Here is a 16,601-nt window from a genome sequence, read left to right on the forward strand (position 1 = left end):
TTTCCCAATGACCTGCGCATGTGCAGTAGACACTGGGTACAGGCTAGTGCCCAGACTCTACTGCTGCGGCACTTCACTCAGTGCACTAGCGCTGGCCACCGGACAGAGAGGAGGGGGGCTCAGGATGGAGACAGCACACGGGCACCTCCTCTCTTAATACGCCCCTGTCAGGAGCAGATGAGAATGAGACACAATGGGATCTGGAATCCTAACCGGGAATAACAGGAGCCAACAGTGTCCAATAACTGATACCCTGGCACCAAGTTAGTGCTTAGATCAGGCTTATACATAGCCTGCCCACTGATGAGAAGGCAGCAGTAGTATTTCAACAAATGAAATGCCCTTTGTGTAAATGAGGGGGCTCCTCCAGCAGGAAAATGGCGATGACACTTCCGTAGAAGGTGGTAAGCTCTGTCACAGCGCCCAAAATCCTTGCCGTCTTTTACATTTTCCAGTTTTCCAGCAATTTCTTCAGAAATACAGTATGGAACTGGTGCCATATCTTTGTAAGCTATCGCTGAAAACATGGTGCCAGCCTCAGCGCAATGGGATCTTGTTCTGGGTGCAGTGTTGTGGGCCCACCATGAGCCAGTGGCTATGTGCACTGCGCTTCCTGCACCCATCATAGATACGCCCCTGGGAGGCTGCTCTGGCTAATTATATGAGCGTGTCTTTAGAGTGCACACTGGGGGGGCCTATTCATTAACCGTAAAAATTCAATGGAGAGAATTAGCTTTAGAACTCTCATGGAGTTCTAGCTAATTATAGGTGGAATTCATCATTCCACCTCTCCATAAGTATCTATTCCGAAAAGCTGTCATTTTTGCGATGACAGCTTTTCGGGAAATAGATACTTTTCCCTGCCTACACTAACTTATCGCATCTGGAAACAGTGCTGCGCATGCGCTGTTACATCTGTAAAACCAGCGCATGCGCAGCACTGCCTACAGATGCGTTAAGTTTCGTACCCCCCTCCCCCCTCCGCTCACCTTCCCCCCCCCGACTTACCTGTCCGCGCAGCAGCCTCCGGCTCCGTCCTGCTGGTCTGTCATGTGGTTTCCCAGCAGACCACATGACAGATTAGAAAAAAATATATATATTTTTTTTATTTTTCTAAACTTTCTTGTGCTCTGCTGGGGAGCACACATGACAGACCAGCCTGAGGACTGAGCAGAGCGCCGGAGGGACTCGTCGGGGGACCTGCACACGCTGATACAGGTAAGTGGATTCTGCTATTCGCCACCTCACAGTGGCGAATAGTAACTGCCTCAAATTCCGAAAATTTATAATTTTCGGAATTTGATGAATACCATAATTTCCACATCCCCATACTAATGTACTAATGTATGGGGAGTGTGGAAATTAACGCAGGGGAACTTAGCAAGGAGATATCTGTGATATCTCCTGTGTTAAGTCTGTTCATGAATACCAAAATAACGTTATTTAAGGAAAATGTCCTTAAAACCGTTATTTTAATGTTGATGAATAGGTCCCTGGGTCTGATTCAGAAATGGACGGATTTGCAGAGCAGCACACAAGCGGCTGTGCAATTCTGTCCATCTCAGGTGCAAATGCAGAAGGAGGTGTCTAACATCCCCTCGCAGACACCCCCTCGCTGCATCTGCGATCCCAACACTGTGACCGACAGCGCAGGCTGGGATCACAGGTTGCTCTTTTGGTCAGGCTACGGGAGCTGAAGGTGCTGGTCACTTAGGAGACCAAGAATCCACCGACGCAGACCCTGGCCTGGTCCCTCTGGGAATTGGGACCAGGCATGTCCCCGCACAGCCCCTCAAACATGGCAGCATGTCAATCATGCTGTGGCTTGGGGGGGGTCTGCAAGCGAAATCGCAGGACCCGTTATGCACATGCGCAGACCCCTCCACATCGGGAATGTACGTTAATCATCGGATTAACGTCCATCTCTGAATCAGACTCTGTATTCTTTGTAATGTGTGCATTAAATCATTGTGTGCACCTGGATCAAGCATTACTGCACTGTTGCACTCTTTGCACACACTCACTCTTTGCATATATGGAATCCTGTCACAACTCTATATATGTGAGAGAAGGGTGGTGGGCTTGTTGTTTGTACATGTCCGCTACATACCAAAAGGAGATAATCATACTGGATGCATTTGGGATCTGAGCCAGAGGCTACTTCACTTAACACACTGTGTGTGTCACTTAACCCCCTGCTACTTGTAGTTTAACCACACTCTCTTCCAGAACACGGAGCGCTGCCTCGTTCCCTGCACATTTTCTGCCTCTCTCTACCCCATTACACACATGATTCAGTGCAAAGCAGAGATGTCACTCCGTGTAATTACTGAAAATACACTTCTCTCCGTCCTCATCTTTCTCTTTTGCTATATCGGATAAATGTAATGTAATATGATGCCACTTTGCTGAAATAAAAGAGTTGCTTATATACACTCGCAAATCATACTTGTCTGCTCTGCTGGAATTTCCGGGAGACTGACAAATTTCGGGGAGCTCTTGCGGACTTCTGGGAAAGAAGGCCAGCGTCCTGGATCACTGCCTCTGCTCATAGTGGGCGAGCCGGGGGCTTCATGACGTGTGTGTGACGCAGATCGAGGCATTACATAGCTGGGTATGAAATTTACACTATATATTTACACAATACTTTGTTGAAAAACATGATACTGTATATGAGTGACTTCTCAGCTTAGTTGCCCTGGGCGGGTTAGGTACGGGATGCCGCCAGTGCTCAGAATCCCAACGCTTGCATTTCGAGTGGGTTACAATTTCGACACCTACTGATAAGTAAGCTAACCCTACCCCTAAACCTAACCCTCTCCCCCCCCTGCCAGGCTAACTCTAACCCCAACACTTACCGTCGGGAAGTCAGCGGTTGGGATGCTGATTCTGTCTGGTGTCAGGATTCTGGCGCCGGAATTTTGAGCGCCCTCATCCCGACCGCCAGGATCATGAATACACTTATTGTAGTGATATGAAATTCTATTTATCATCGCGATTTTATTTTTATAATATACCTGAGAGGTGATTGTAGGAGGGGATGATATTGGCCTGCACACTGAAGACGTCGGTCACTTGTGTAAGGACACTGCAGCCAGACTTTATGAAAACCCCTCTTACAGCAATAGTCAGTGTGTGAGAGTAATTGGGAAAAGTTTGTGTTTGACTGTGATCAATAGCTCCCTGGGCCTAACTGCATTGATCAATTTGATATATCGAATACTTCTACAGATGACTAATGTAACTGTAAAGGAATTTTCTTATTACAGCTGATAATATTGTGAAAGATTAAACTTTCATCTGTTTAGGAATTGCACATTCCATACTAAACCAGTTACTGTATTTAATTTTTATTTAGTCTTCTCTATATTTCAACTGTATTTCCTTATAAGCAATGATGTAGGAGAGATTTGTTAAATATCCCTAATTTCCAAGTACTCTGGGTTTTTGAAGATTCGTCTCTAAGAATCTCTGTTTTGTTTAGGGATGGCCATCGACCATCAATAGTTTACAAACATCAATGGTTTACTACCGTTAGTTGATGAATTTGCCATCAATGGCAAAAAAGCCAATGGTTTTCCGCTATCGATGGCAAAGCGGAACAGGTGGTTTCATTTTCTGCCCCTGACACAGAGCTTAGTCCTACAACCTGGTAGAATTCTAAGCCCCGCCCCCATTTTCGATTGGCTCACAGCTTGCCAGGCACCCGGCAGCAGTGAGGTGCGGATCTAGACTGTTGTATTAGGGGGGGGCGAGTTAAAGATTAATTCCACCCCCCCTCGCGGCAACCACCCCCCGCAAACCCCCCTCGTGGCAACCCCCCCTCCCCGCCGTGACTCCCCCCTCGCGGCAACCCCCCCCTTTACTTTCACTTACCTCCACTGCTCCGGTGATCTTCTCCCTCCGGACTTTGGTCAGCTGCTCTCCCATCCTGCACTGTGACCCAGTCAGCTGTTTAATGCAACAGCTGACCAGGGTCATAGTGCAGGAGCTGGGAGACCAGCTGACTGGAGGGAGGACATCACCGGAGCCTGATCTTCGGTCCCTGGACAGAGGTAAGTTTTTTTTTTTTTTCTTAGCAGTGATCAGCGTGTGGTCTATTTAAACCACACAGCTGATCACAGGGTGTGAGGAGCCGGCTGTGATCGCTTCCTTCCCGGCTCCTGGGTGAGGTGACAGCCTGTCACTGACACATCCCCCTAACTGGGAGATGGGAGCTCCGATCACAGTCCAGCCTTTATCATCTCTCTCCTCTGAACTTAATGATGCAGAGGAGAGAGTTGATGATGGTCGGACAAACTGTGCTAGGGGGGGGCGATCACTCCAATTGCCCCCCCCTGGATCCGCCACTGGCAGCAGTGGCCTTTGAGTGTTGCAAACCATCGATTGTTCACCATAGATGGTTATTGTATCATTCAATATTGGACACATGATAGTTGAATTCCTTCTCAGTTGGCTCATAAGCTTGAGGTATGTATGACTGTTGTTTATTTGACAGAAATTCATCTAACTGCTCTGCAATGGCCATACCTCTCATCTGTCCTGATGTCATTTTGGCTGTCCTCAAGTGCTGACCACTAAAGGGGTGGGGCTTGCACAAAATGGGTGGAACTGAGCACCATACAGTACATATGTGTCCGCAGACACCTTTGCACAAATTGCCAGGTTTGGACCACCACAGACTTTAAGCCGCATCACGTGTCCCACCAGACCCTTTTTCTCAAAATATGTGTCCTAGTTACATCACTAATGTGCCAAAAGTATAATGCAAGCACAGCCGGACTGACCATCTGGCATGACTGGCAAATGGCAGAAGGGCTCATGGGTTTGGCCGGCCACCTTAAGGCCTGACGAAGAAGCTCTGTCTCCCGGCACCCTGCTCGTCCAAGCATACTGATACGGGGCTTGCTGCGAGGCCACACCCCCAGGACTTGCAGCACGCATCTTTTTCCTGTGCCCCTGTTCTGGTCCTCAATGCGTGGGTACACTAAATACTGATGCTGGCATTTCATGTACCTTTGTGTGCATCTCAGGCCGTATTCAATTAGGAAGTGAAAAGTCCGTGCTGAACTTTTTGCTCCACATCAGAGCTATTCTGGGGATAAAGTATCTGGCGCGTGCCCACTTTATCCCCGTATTCAATTTAAAATGATCGAAAAAGGGACCCGGCGACTTTGGATCTACGAAAAAAAACGGGATTTTTCGGGAAATGTGCCTGGGACCCCTCTTAAGATGCCCAGACATGGGGGAACGCTATGGGTACCCCCAATTTTGCCTGCAGAAGAAAGTCAGATTTTTAAATAGCCGCGGCAGGTGTTTTTCCTGACATTGAAGAAGTGATGCAGAGGAGCACTTAGGTTTTTTTTTTTTCGTTTTTTTTAAGTGGTCCCATCAAATTTGGGGTACATGAAAATAGGTACTAGCATATTTTTAAGTCCCTAAACTAATTTTTTAATAATTTGACAAAAATGCACCTGCCGCTAATAGCCTATTCTACAAAACACCTGCCCCATACTTACAGAACACCCCTTAACATATTGCGCTATTTTTAAACACTGTTTCCCATTTTGTTTTACCCCAAAATTAAAAAAAATTTTGGGGGGGGAGTACCTTTTTTTTTTTTTACTCTTTTTGACACAGTTACTTTTTAGGGGCTATTCCCAGGGGTGCAGGCTATTTTTTGTAAAGCCTACACCCCTAAACCCCAATTCTGCACTTTTTTCGCCATGTAAAACATGGTGAAAAGTTATCCCCGTATTTTTTTCAAAGACTTTTCGAACCTGCGAAAAGTCTTTGAAATTGAATACGGGGATAATTGAAATAGGCGAAAATGACGTCAACGGCGATAAATTATCGTCGAGTCTGACTTTTTCGCAGCCTAACTGAATACCCCCCTCAGTCGCTTATATATATTAAAAAAATAAATAAAAGAGTACAGATACAAGCGATCGCGCCATGCCCGTGACATGTATCATTCTGCTTAATCTGCATCTTTATACCAATTCCTTTGTGTCAAAAGTATTAATCTAGTATGACTGGTACAATGAGAGCGCCTTTGTATCCAGCTATGATTCTAATAAGATGCAAAAATTTAGAAAAAGTACGAACTACTACCCGTGGCGATGCGTCTAAAGCCCTTATGGGAAGATGGACTCCTGGTTTTCATGAGTGATTACTTTTCTTTTACATACTGTACCAACCAACTGAACGGTCGATTCAGACAATGTAGTTCTGATGGTAATAGTGGCAAAGAGCTCCCAAAATTGGTACTGTCCTGCCAGAAACAGGATGTTTAGGAGGCATGCCTCCGGCTATATCTTCCCCATGCTATTTAAAGACCTCAGGAAGGTGATTGTATGGCTCTGGAAAAACGTTCATTTAATTAAATTAAACATTCTTTAAATAGTTAACTCTTTAAAAAAAAAAATTTAAATTTCTTTTTTTTTCGAAAGTGGCACTGGAAACCCAAACCTGGGCTTTTAGACCACTGCGCACATATGATTTCAGCCTTATCGCTCACAGACCAGCATCGCTCCACTTTCCCGGTGAAGTCATTATGGTAAGTTTTGCCATCAGAAAATGTTATGTTGCTGCAATAGGCAGCAATAGAAAACCTTTACTATTGCTGCATTCATTAAATAGACCCCTTCCTTGCATCTCTCATACAAGGCAAACTGAGAACAAAGACTTGTACATGAAATAATATTACCCATATTACACTAACATATATTTTTATATTTAAAACTGCCCAAATTGATTTATGAGTCCTTTTAAGAATGCAAGGCATATTTGCTACAGTTTCCTATGGGATCAAAGTACTATTTTTTTTTTATTAATAAATAAAGAATATTTCCCGCTCCTATTCCCTTCTCTTTGCAAATGTGAGACCTGAGCAGGCATCCCCTTCCCGTGCACAGATAACAGCCCTTATTACAGAACCAAAGAGCACAGCTTCTGTTGATGGAAACTCATAATGAGTAATTAAGCTACTTTACAGGAGTCAGGCTTGTCACATTGTGAAATGGATCCTCTCTCTCCCTGGTGGATGCCGCTAAGGAATGGCAAGGTGATGAAGGGAAGAATAACACAATTGCTTCACAAAGATCTTTTTCATGTACTGCGGCTTCCAGGTCTCTCCACAGGGCCCAATTTAGAAGGTTTTTTTTTCCCTTTCTCCCTTTTTTCTTGTCTATCAGTGCACAGCCAGTACACTACATTTTACACTTTGTGCATGAATGTTGGTGCAGAGGCTCCAGAGGTATCGTCAATGGAAAACTGGCCCCTTTGTCTACTTAATGTAAAAATATGTGGTTGTGCCAAATTATTTCATTGTTAAACAACATGGACAGACTGATTTACTAGGCAAATCCTATGCTGTGCTCTGGACTTGCCCATTAGAATCTTCAAGTCCCTATATTAATTGTGATGTTGCTCCCTACAAGGCTACATGTACACTGAGATAGTCCTTTGCAGGAAGGATCCTATGGAGTAGTTTTATGAAACTTAAAGAAGTCAAGTGGCGTTGGGGAGCAACCAATCAGCTTCTAGCTATCATTTTAAAGAACGCGCTAGATAAATGATACCTATCACGTGTCCGCACATAGGGGCTTATTCAAATAGCCGTGTTGACCTGTTTTGTAATTTAACGCATAGAGGCACAAATATTTTGCTATCCTGTTAACCGAGCAAGTTAACCTGCATCAACTTTCAATGAGATTTATAACAGCTTTTTCTCGCAGCACCTGAGCAGGTGAAAACTTTGGGAAAATAGCTATCTTAAGGTAAATATATTTGGACTTGGTTCAGAACCCCTGGGACACCCCCCTAATAATTGATTAGGCACTTATTAGTTTTACTTGGCTTAATTTGGCCCACATGTCATTTTTGAGGTGTTATTCTGCAAAGTGCAAAATAATAGGTTAAATGATGTGGGAGAGGTAAATAGGGCTGCTATATGGATAGGAAAATGTGTTTTCAAGGTTGCAGGCTGGAGTTACAGGTGTTTTTTTTAACACATTTTTAAATGGAAAAAAAACCTTACATGCATTTTTATGCACCCTAAATTAATCTAGAGCATGTTTGCAGAAAAACACTTGCTTTCTGTAATTTTTAAACTGAATAAAAATCAGCCATCTGAAACCTTTTCATAGCCCCAGATATTTTGCTATTGCCCACTAATAGACTGTTAGCCAATATTTATTTTCATTGTCTTAGGTTACAGGCTGATTTCCACATTTTTCTCCACACATTATTCAATTAGAGACGAAAAGTCCGTTATCGACGATAATTTATCGCCGATGATGTCATTTTCGCCAGTGTCACTTATCCCCATATTCAATTACAAAGACTTTTCGCCGGTACGAAAATTCTTTGTAAAAAAACGGGGATAAGTTTTCACCACTGTTAAGGTGGCGAAAAAAAGTGCAGAATTGGGATTTTGGCGTGCAGACTATTAAAAAGTAGCCTGTACCCCTTGGAATGTCCCCCAAAGGTATTCTGTGTCACAAAAAATATTAAATCCTATGGGCACCCCAAAAAAAGGTACTTTCTTTTTAGGGGCAATAAAAAATAAATAGGGGGACAAACTTCAAGTTCTAAGCTAGCGAAATTGCAAGTATACGGCAGGTGTTTTCTAGAATGCAGGTGGTTGCGGCAGGTGGATTTTTGAAGAATTAAAAAAAATCACTTTAGGGACTTAAAAATATGCTTGCATCCATTTTCATGTACCCCAAATTTGATGGGACTAGTTTTTTTTCCAAAAAAATAAAGCTAAGTGCTATTCTTCACCCCTTCTTCTAAAGACGCATTTATGCACCTGCCGCGGCTTTTTAAAAACCCGAATTACCTTCAGCAGGCCAAATTGGGGGTACCCATAGTGATCCCCCATGTCAGGATATCTTTTGGGGGATGACAGCATGATTTCCCCAAAAACTGACAGGACTTTTCGATGCTTACCTTTCCGCCTGGTCCCGTTTTCGCCGGATCCTAATTGAAAACGGGGATAAGCGGGCACGCGCCCTATACTTTATCCCTGAAAAAAACGGCGATGATGGCGAAAAGTCCGACCTCCGACTTTTCGCCTCAAATTGAATATGGCCCATAGCCTCATTTATTAATGAGTTTTATCACCAAAACGAATGATAAATTTCACTTTGTATGATAAATGGTGCTCCAGCCAATCAGCTCCCATCTGTCATCTGTTAGAAAAATGACAGTTGGGAGCTGATTGGCTGGAGCACCATTTATCATACACAGTGAAATGTATCACTCGTTTTGGTGATAAAACCTTAGTATTAACAGCCAGAATTACCGCAAAAGTGCCTTTTTCAATTGAATTGGTCATGAATCGGGAACGTGCATAAGCCCGTGAAATGACATCACCATGCGATAGCCAATGTTAAATAAAAATGTTACAGCAGCTAATTTAATATGCCCCTATTGCTGCTCATCGATCGTTCAAACCATGTATGGTACCAATGGCACCATTGATGGTGAACCATTCAACATCCATTTATACTTCCGGTTGCTGAGGTCTCTGTGATGCAGGGGCTGTCTTTCATGTTCCAGGGTCTCTGTTACTTGTTGCAACAGTTGCTACTGTCTCTTCACTGTCAAGGCAGGGCTGCTTCATTCCACCACAACGAGGCTTCTCACAAAGGTTCACCTTGGTTATAGTAGGCTTACCCTCCATATACACAGAATTGGGGATGGCTTCCCCTCTCTCCAAATCAATATATGTGTCTCATGTAGGCACCACATTCCTCCCCAAAATGCTGAAGTACCAATGAGCTCCCTGCTAAAATGGCACCCTCTTCCCAGATGCTGGAAACATGGTTTCCCAGTTTTACGCCATATCGGCTAACTCCTCCCCCTATAATTAGGCGTGCTAGTCTGCACCAGCCTCCTTCAATATGTGCAGTGGCAAACGCAGAATTTCTAGTGGGGGGTTTCCAAATGCTTGATTTTAGAGTGATTGTGGCCTGTCCATGAAGAGGGCATAATTACCTCTTATCCAGCTTTAATATGCGTCATACAAAGTGTATTGTGTGTTATAATTCCAGCATATACAGGACCAGAGATCACAGTAAGCCATTAAACGCGGCAATAGGGCCATCTGAATGTTTTTATTTTAGATGTGGGCACCATTCCATGGCATGGGAGCAAGTCCGGGAGTCTGGGGGAGCAGCAGAGGAACCTAGCATTGCCCTGGACATATACTGTATGTAAATATTGGGCTCTATAGCAGTGCACCCCTAACGGTGCATGTTTTCCAAATCCCATAATTGGTGCACAGGTGTATTTATTACTGTCTGATATGTGTTAAAAGATCCACAGGTGGTGCTATTTATTTAATTTATTACTGAGAAGAACATGCAGCGCTAGTAAAATTCCATTATATTACTATTTCTATTGTGGTCATGGTGTGGGCTGGGGAGGGGGGTTTCTACAGGGTCGGATTGAGGGACACATGGGCCTGGAGCTGAAAATGATCAAAGGCCTATTATGAAAAGCAGAGGAGGTGTGACCATTGCTGCGTGGGTGTGGCCAGTGCCATGTGGGAGTGTACATCCCTATACTCTCATCCCCAATGTCTCCCTAAAACTGTAACAGAAAAAAAAGCTTAATTTTGTGAGGTAACTAGAAATATAATTTTACTACTTATGATTTATGGCTGACCTTGTGGACAGCAGATGGGCAGTCAACATCATGCTGTCATAATGATGGGCCTATTTTTATGTGGAGGCCTGGAGCTGTAGCTCCATCCGCCCCATTGTTAATCTGGCCCTGGGTTTCCAGGCAGACGGAAACCCCCCCTGCGTTTGCCTATGATGTGAGACCCACACATCTCGTCCTCTAGTCCTCCCAGTGACTCACAGCCGAGTGCTGTGGACAAGCCTGGCAATGGCATTAGGTGCTACCGCTGTTGAAAATGGTGAGAGTTTTGTTAATACAAGTTAGTGTAGTTAAATAATGACAACTTTAATTCTACTAATGTCATGGATTTCACAGCTACATTTACGTACTTTAATGTCAACATTTTCAGAACATTGTGCATATAATTTGGGCACGCTGCGCAAGAGGTAATAACGTGTCATTGTGCTCTTGTATCAACACAGTAAAGGTTTTAAACTGATATGACAAGCTCCAAGGCTCCGCATTGTCACTTTCTTCAGGCTCCACATATTCACTTGCTGTTTCTTTTTTTTTTTTCCCCCATATGCAGATAATTTAAATCTGACGCTGGCATACAGCAATTAACTTCTGAAGTGAGGCCTGAGCTTTCTAAATAGACCTGTCAGAGTACAGCATCCCCTCTCTGCGCTGGAATACATGTGCGCACACATAACACAGCTCAGGCAATTAAACATCAAAACTCCTGGTGATTCAGTCTCTTTTCAGTTCACTAGAAGACTTACAGTATGTGAGTTCATTTTCATATTGTGTGTCTGTGTCTATGTGTCTTTAGACATGCACTGACAGATCCCCACAGTGGGAAGACCGGAGTTATCAATTATATGGTTAGCTGTGCATTGCATTGTATGCCGAACAGCTCCTGAGAACCTCTGACAGAGGGGAGAGAATAGAGATAGGAATTGAATAATTTGGGAGATTTTTTTTTCTCTTTTGCTGCTTTTGGATACAGAATCTGTTTAACTAATAAAAAAAGAACATCACAATTGAGAAGAATTATTTCCAGGAGCTGACAAGTGGCATTTAACCTTCTACGGATTTAAAAAGGATGAATGGCGCAATCAAGTACCTGTCCGATATTCGTTAAGTTGATCTCTAATAATATCTTACTGTTATAGAGTTACTATAGAGGGGTCAGGATTGGTATGGTGCAATTTGGAAAGGTCCTCTGCACTTTAGCTGGACTATGCAGTGATGGGTTGGGTATGGGTTAGGCACCCCTAAAGGAGGGTTAGGGTTAGGAGGTAGAATTAGGTTAGTTACTTACCTTAAGGACGATCGGGATTTCCTCCTCTGTCGGGATTAGAACTGTCGGCCATGCAGCCGGCGGTAAATCATACTGATACCCCCATCGGTTCAGATGCCGCCAGTAAGAATACCAACAGCGGCATCTTGACAGCTTTACATAACTAACCCAACACTAACCCTTACCCCTAACCCTCCCTCCCCGTTGCCTATCCCTAACCTCCCCCCTTAGTGCCTAAACCTAACCTCCCTCTCCCCGCACCCTAAACCTAACCCTCCCCACAGTGCCTAACCCCTGATACTTACCCCGCAGTGATACCCAATGATATTAGCTCCATCTGAATTGGGTTGTTAGCTCTGCCATGATCCATTTACAAAATATTGACTGATTTGGTGATTTGTTATTGTGCCTCTATAAGGTCATTGTCTGATGGATTGATCTACGAGAAAAATGATGGCTTCTGTTTTCAGGGGCCAGTTCTTAGGTGGGTGGAGGACACGTGTGGGTGCTTTTCCACACTCCGTTGCAAATGCTGGGCTACTTGCAGATGTGGCCATACACAGTTTAAGAGTACATGGTCACATATTCTTGGGAGCATAGCTGCACCTCCTTGGCAGGCCCAGACTTCCAGTTAGTTACAGAGTACCCACTCCCTCTCTCAGCGCCGCTGGTCAGCCCACTATATTGTCAGGTGCATCATCATTACTGGTCAGTGCCAAATTAACAGTCCAGTCATAATGTCTTCCACCTGATTGTTGACTTTATTGAATGGTCAACCCCCACCAGATAACATCACAGTCCCAAAATGCCAGGCTGGGGATTCCAACTCATAGGTTACCATAGTGACCGGGATTTGAATTACAAAATTATATATATATATTTATTTATTTATTTTTTTAAGTTTCAGATCTAAAGTGCTGCATGGAAAGTATATATTACTGGTGATAAGTTTACTTTGAAGTTTCATAAAAATAATAATACTACAGAGTTTTTGAGGGAATGGACCGTATAGCTATATGTATTCTTTACACACTTTCAACTTTGAGCCTTGGTTTCCCCCATGTTGAGAAGCCGACTATGCATATTATCGTGTAGGATTGTTTTAAAGCCTGACTTTCTTGAGATCAATGAAGATTTAAATATAAAAACAATAAGCAATAGTAGGTTAATGCATGATGCTTATTGAGACGTTATTGCTTGGTAAAATGAGGCAAATACTTTGCCATTCTTGATGGTAATTCGTCCTCCAGGTGGCACTCTGCTGTTAGATTCGCCTTGTTAACATGGCAACCACCACTCATGAGAGATATTTACTATAAAGTTTTTTTTTTTTTCAAGTCAATATAACCCACTTAGACAAGTGTTAATTTCCATCTATTTATGGGTGAATCAGAATAACTGACTTTGCCATTTTATTTTTAAATCTGAGACCTTTAGAATTGTTTGAGTCTAGCTCTACATCCTGGTATGAGGAGAACCGCAGTGTGCAGCTGAATTCAATATTCTTTTCATTAGTTTAGCCATTGTATCAGCTCTTGGATTGAGTTCCATTCTTTTAAGTATTCCGAACACATTATCTCCATCTCAGTCTTTGGGTCTCCAAGTCTAGGTGGAAAGCATCCAAGTGTCAAATAAACCCGAGGCTAGAACTCAGTGTATTTTCTTATCAAAGCAACGTGTGCCACTACCTACTGTATGTTTCAGATCTCCTTTCCCTGATATCAAAGCCAATCCTCTGCGTAGCAGGACTGACTATCCTACAGTCTGCAGTTTTTTTCTCTCTGTACTCATTGACCCTTTAAGCTTGAAGGATGCTCTGCGAGACCATCTGGTTCTGTGATGTAAGTGAACTTGCGATAATTACCTGTCACTAAACAACTACTTAATTATTGTTGTTACGTTTTTCTTCAGCACCAACCACTTACCTTGAGTAGAATATGCATACAGCAAAGTCAAGTCATTGGCGACAGCTAGCCTTATACAAACGTGGCGTTTCACGCATCAGATAAAGACGCCCAGCTCTGATGGACATCGCATAAACTATTTCTGTAGTCATTTTGCACTGATTACTTGAGGGTACATTTTTAAACATCATCGCGTGTACATGTTAGGTTTGTTTTAATATTACATTCTGCGTAAGAAAGCGACTTTACATAGAGTGCTGAACAATATGTTACACGCTGTCCCAGGCAAACGGAGCCTCAAGGAAATTCCCATTTGAATTTATATTTGTTTTGTAACATTATAGATGTCACAACGTAAAATGTACATTATTATAAATCTGACAGGTTACCTTTATGGGTGTGGTATAAAATATTGACCGCATAAAGGTCGACATCAGTAGGTCAACTGGTTCTGAATGGCGACAGTAAAAAGGTCGACCTTGTCATTAGGTCGACCATCATTCTGTAGAAATGTATTTAGTTCGACAGGGCTAAATGGTCAACAGTCAGAAGGTCGACAGTTTTTTTTAGACTAACCCTAACAATCTTGAAAAAGCATGTTAAATGTTGACCTTTTGACTGTGTCGACCAGCCTACATACATGTCTACAGAATGATGGTCAACTTAATGACATGTCAACCTTTTTTACTGTTGACATTCTGATTGACAATCGACCAGCCTTTAATATCAAAAACTACTTTTTTATTTTTATCTTTTTGTTCAAATTTGACCAACGTTAAAGGGGTTGCCTGCCGTTACTCAGAGCCGAATTTACGCTGTTAGTAGTGAGGCAGCTGCTGTAGATCTCCGCGCAGGCAAGCGCAGTCCATCGGGCCTGATAAATAATAGCAGCTATAGCACAGCGGCCAAGTTGCAGGTATCACAAAGAAGAACAGGAGTGTCTATTCTAGGTGCACAGTTACAACACAAATTTTTCTTTTTTCCCACTACTTGGTATTGGCAAGGATGCTAGTAAATTGTTACTGCTAGGATTCCCTCTGTTCTCATAGCTGACAATGACTCCAGTTCCCAGCCAGTAGAAGGATGTGTGGCCGATATTCTGCGATATACTCCATTTCAGTCTGTCAGGTCGCCACTGTGCTTATGTAAAGAGTGGGCACAGGTGCTGGTATATGACAGCAAGGCCATTGCTGTCTCAGACATCTCTTCTATTCTAGTTATGATGACTTGTTATAATTAACTAGTTATAATCAACTTTAATCTGCTTAACTTGCATTATAAGGGACCAGCACCGGCTACTACCTTTTTCTTTGTAAGGGCCATGCTCAATTTGCAAGCAGAATAGCTTGCCCCACTGATGGTACATCTGCTATGTTTAATTTGGTGGTAATTCTTAAGACCCCCATACATCTATGAATTATTGGGCCAATTCACCAATCCCCAGATGCCATGGTTGGGCATCGTTGAAATCCAACATTTGCCAATCACAATATGATAGTGATCAGTGAATCAGGAAAATTTTAACATGAAGAATTTAAATTATTCCCCGACGGATCGACGATCATCGAAGGCTGTCAGTCGGCATTTCCAGTCCGATCGGGGTAGCTGTGAAACGGCAGACAAATGTATGGGGTCCTTTAAGCAGACAGAATTTTTGTGAAACAAGTTAGATAATTGGCCCATAATATAGTGCAAGGTATCACCTTTCCTAGGAGGCACTGTTTTACATTAACCACCTTCTGTGTAGTTTTATGGTAGCTTCCATGGAAACATTTTACTATGAATTCCAGATTCATTAACATCTAACACATGCCAACTGTCTGATTTATTTCCTAATATAAGAGAATCACTTTAAGGGTGGTAGACATTTCAAAAGCAAACTCCTTAATTGCTTCTCTTAATTATGTATCTCATAGTATAACCCTGCAGTGATTCTTAAAATAAACAATTATTATCCTGTTGGCAAAAGAAATGAACACATTCTACATTGTAAACTGGCAGTTTGGCACAGACACATATGAGGGCTGTATCCTCTGCCTGATACTAATAAACAGGAGGTGGCTCACTTTATTGTTGATGTGTAAATGTTAATGATTTGCAGAACAAGACTGCATATTATATGCTGTTTTTGTTTTTTGAAATCATGTCATTTTTATTAAAGTTAGTTTTGTTTAAAAATAACACATTTTATATATATATGCCGGACCCTGCTCATTTTATATATATATATATGCCGGACCCTGCTCATTTTATATATATATATATGCAGACGTGAAATAAATGAAGGTGGCACTCAGAGACTTCAATATGCGGTGAACCAAGCACCCACAGCGGGGATAGCTTTAATGTGACTTCATATCGACGTTTCGGGGAACGAATCCCCTTTCTCAAGACGTTTCCCCGAAACGTCGATATGAAGTCACATTAAAGCTATCCCCGCTGTGGGTGCTTGGTTCACCGCATATTGAAGTCTCTGAGTGCCACCTTCATTTATTTCACGTCTGCATATGCATTAGGGGACATTACATCCCTTTGGAAGGCACCTGAGCTATTTCCTGGCTGAGAGGACTGGTGAGTGCCGGGTCATTTTTGTATATATATATATATATATATATATATATATATATATATATATATACACATACTGTAAGTATATATATATATATATATATATATATAAACGGTGTATATATACACAGTGCATCCGGAAAGTATTCACAACTCTTCACTTTTTCCACATTTTGTTATGTTACAGCCTA

The 16,601-nt window shown here is 42.6% G+C and overlaps 1 protein-coding gene across 5 annotated transcripts in view; it reads left to right on the forward strand.

The window, feature by feature from the left end:
• WWOX (WW domain containing oxidoreductase) overlaps nucleotides 1–16,601 on the forward strand; it is a 1,100,068-nt gene that overhangs the window by 804,534 nt on the left and 278,933 nt on the right. The window lies entirely within an intron of this gene.

Source organism: Taudactylus pleione, unplaced genomic scaffold (genome assembly GCF_031769625.1).
Source record: "Taudactylus pleione unplaced genomic scaffold, aTauple2 ptg000195l, whole genome shotgun sequence".
NCBI lineage: Eukaryota > Metazoa > Chordata > Amphibia > Anura > Myobatrachidae > Taudactylus > Taudactylus pleione.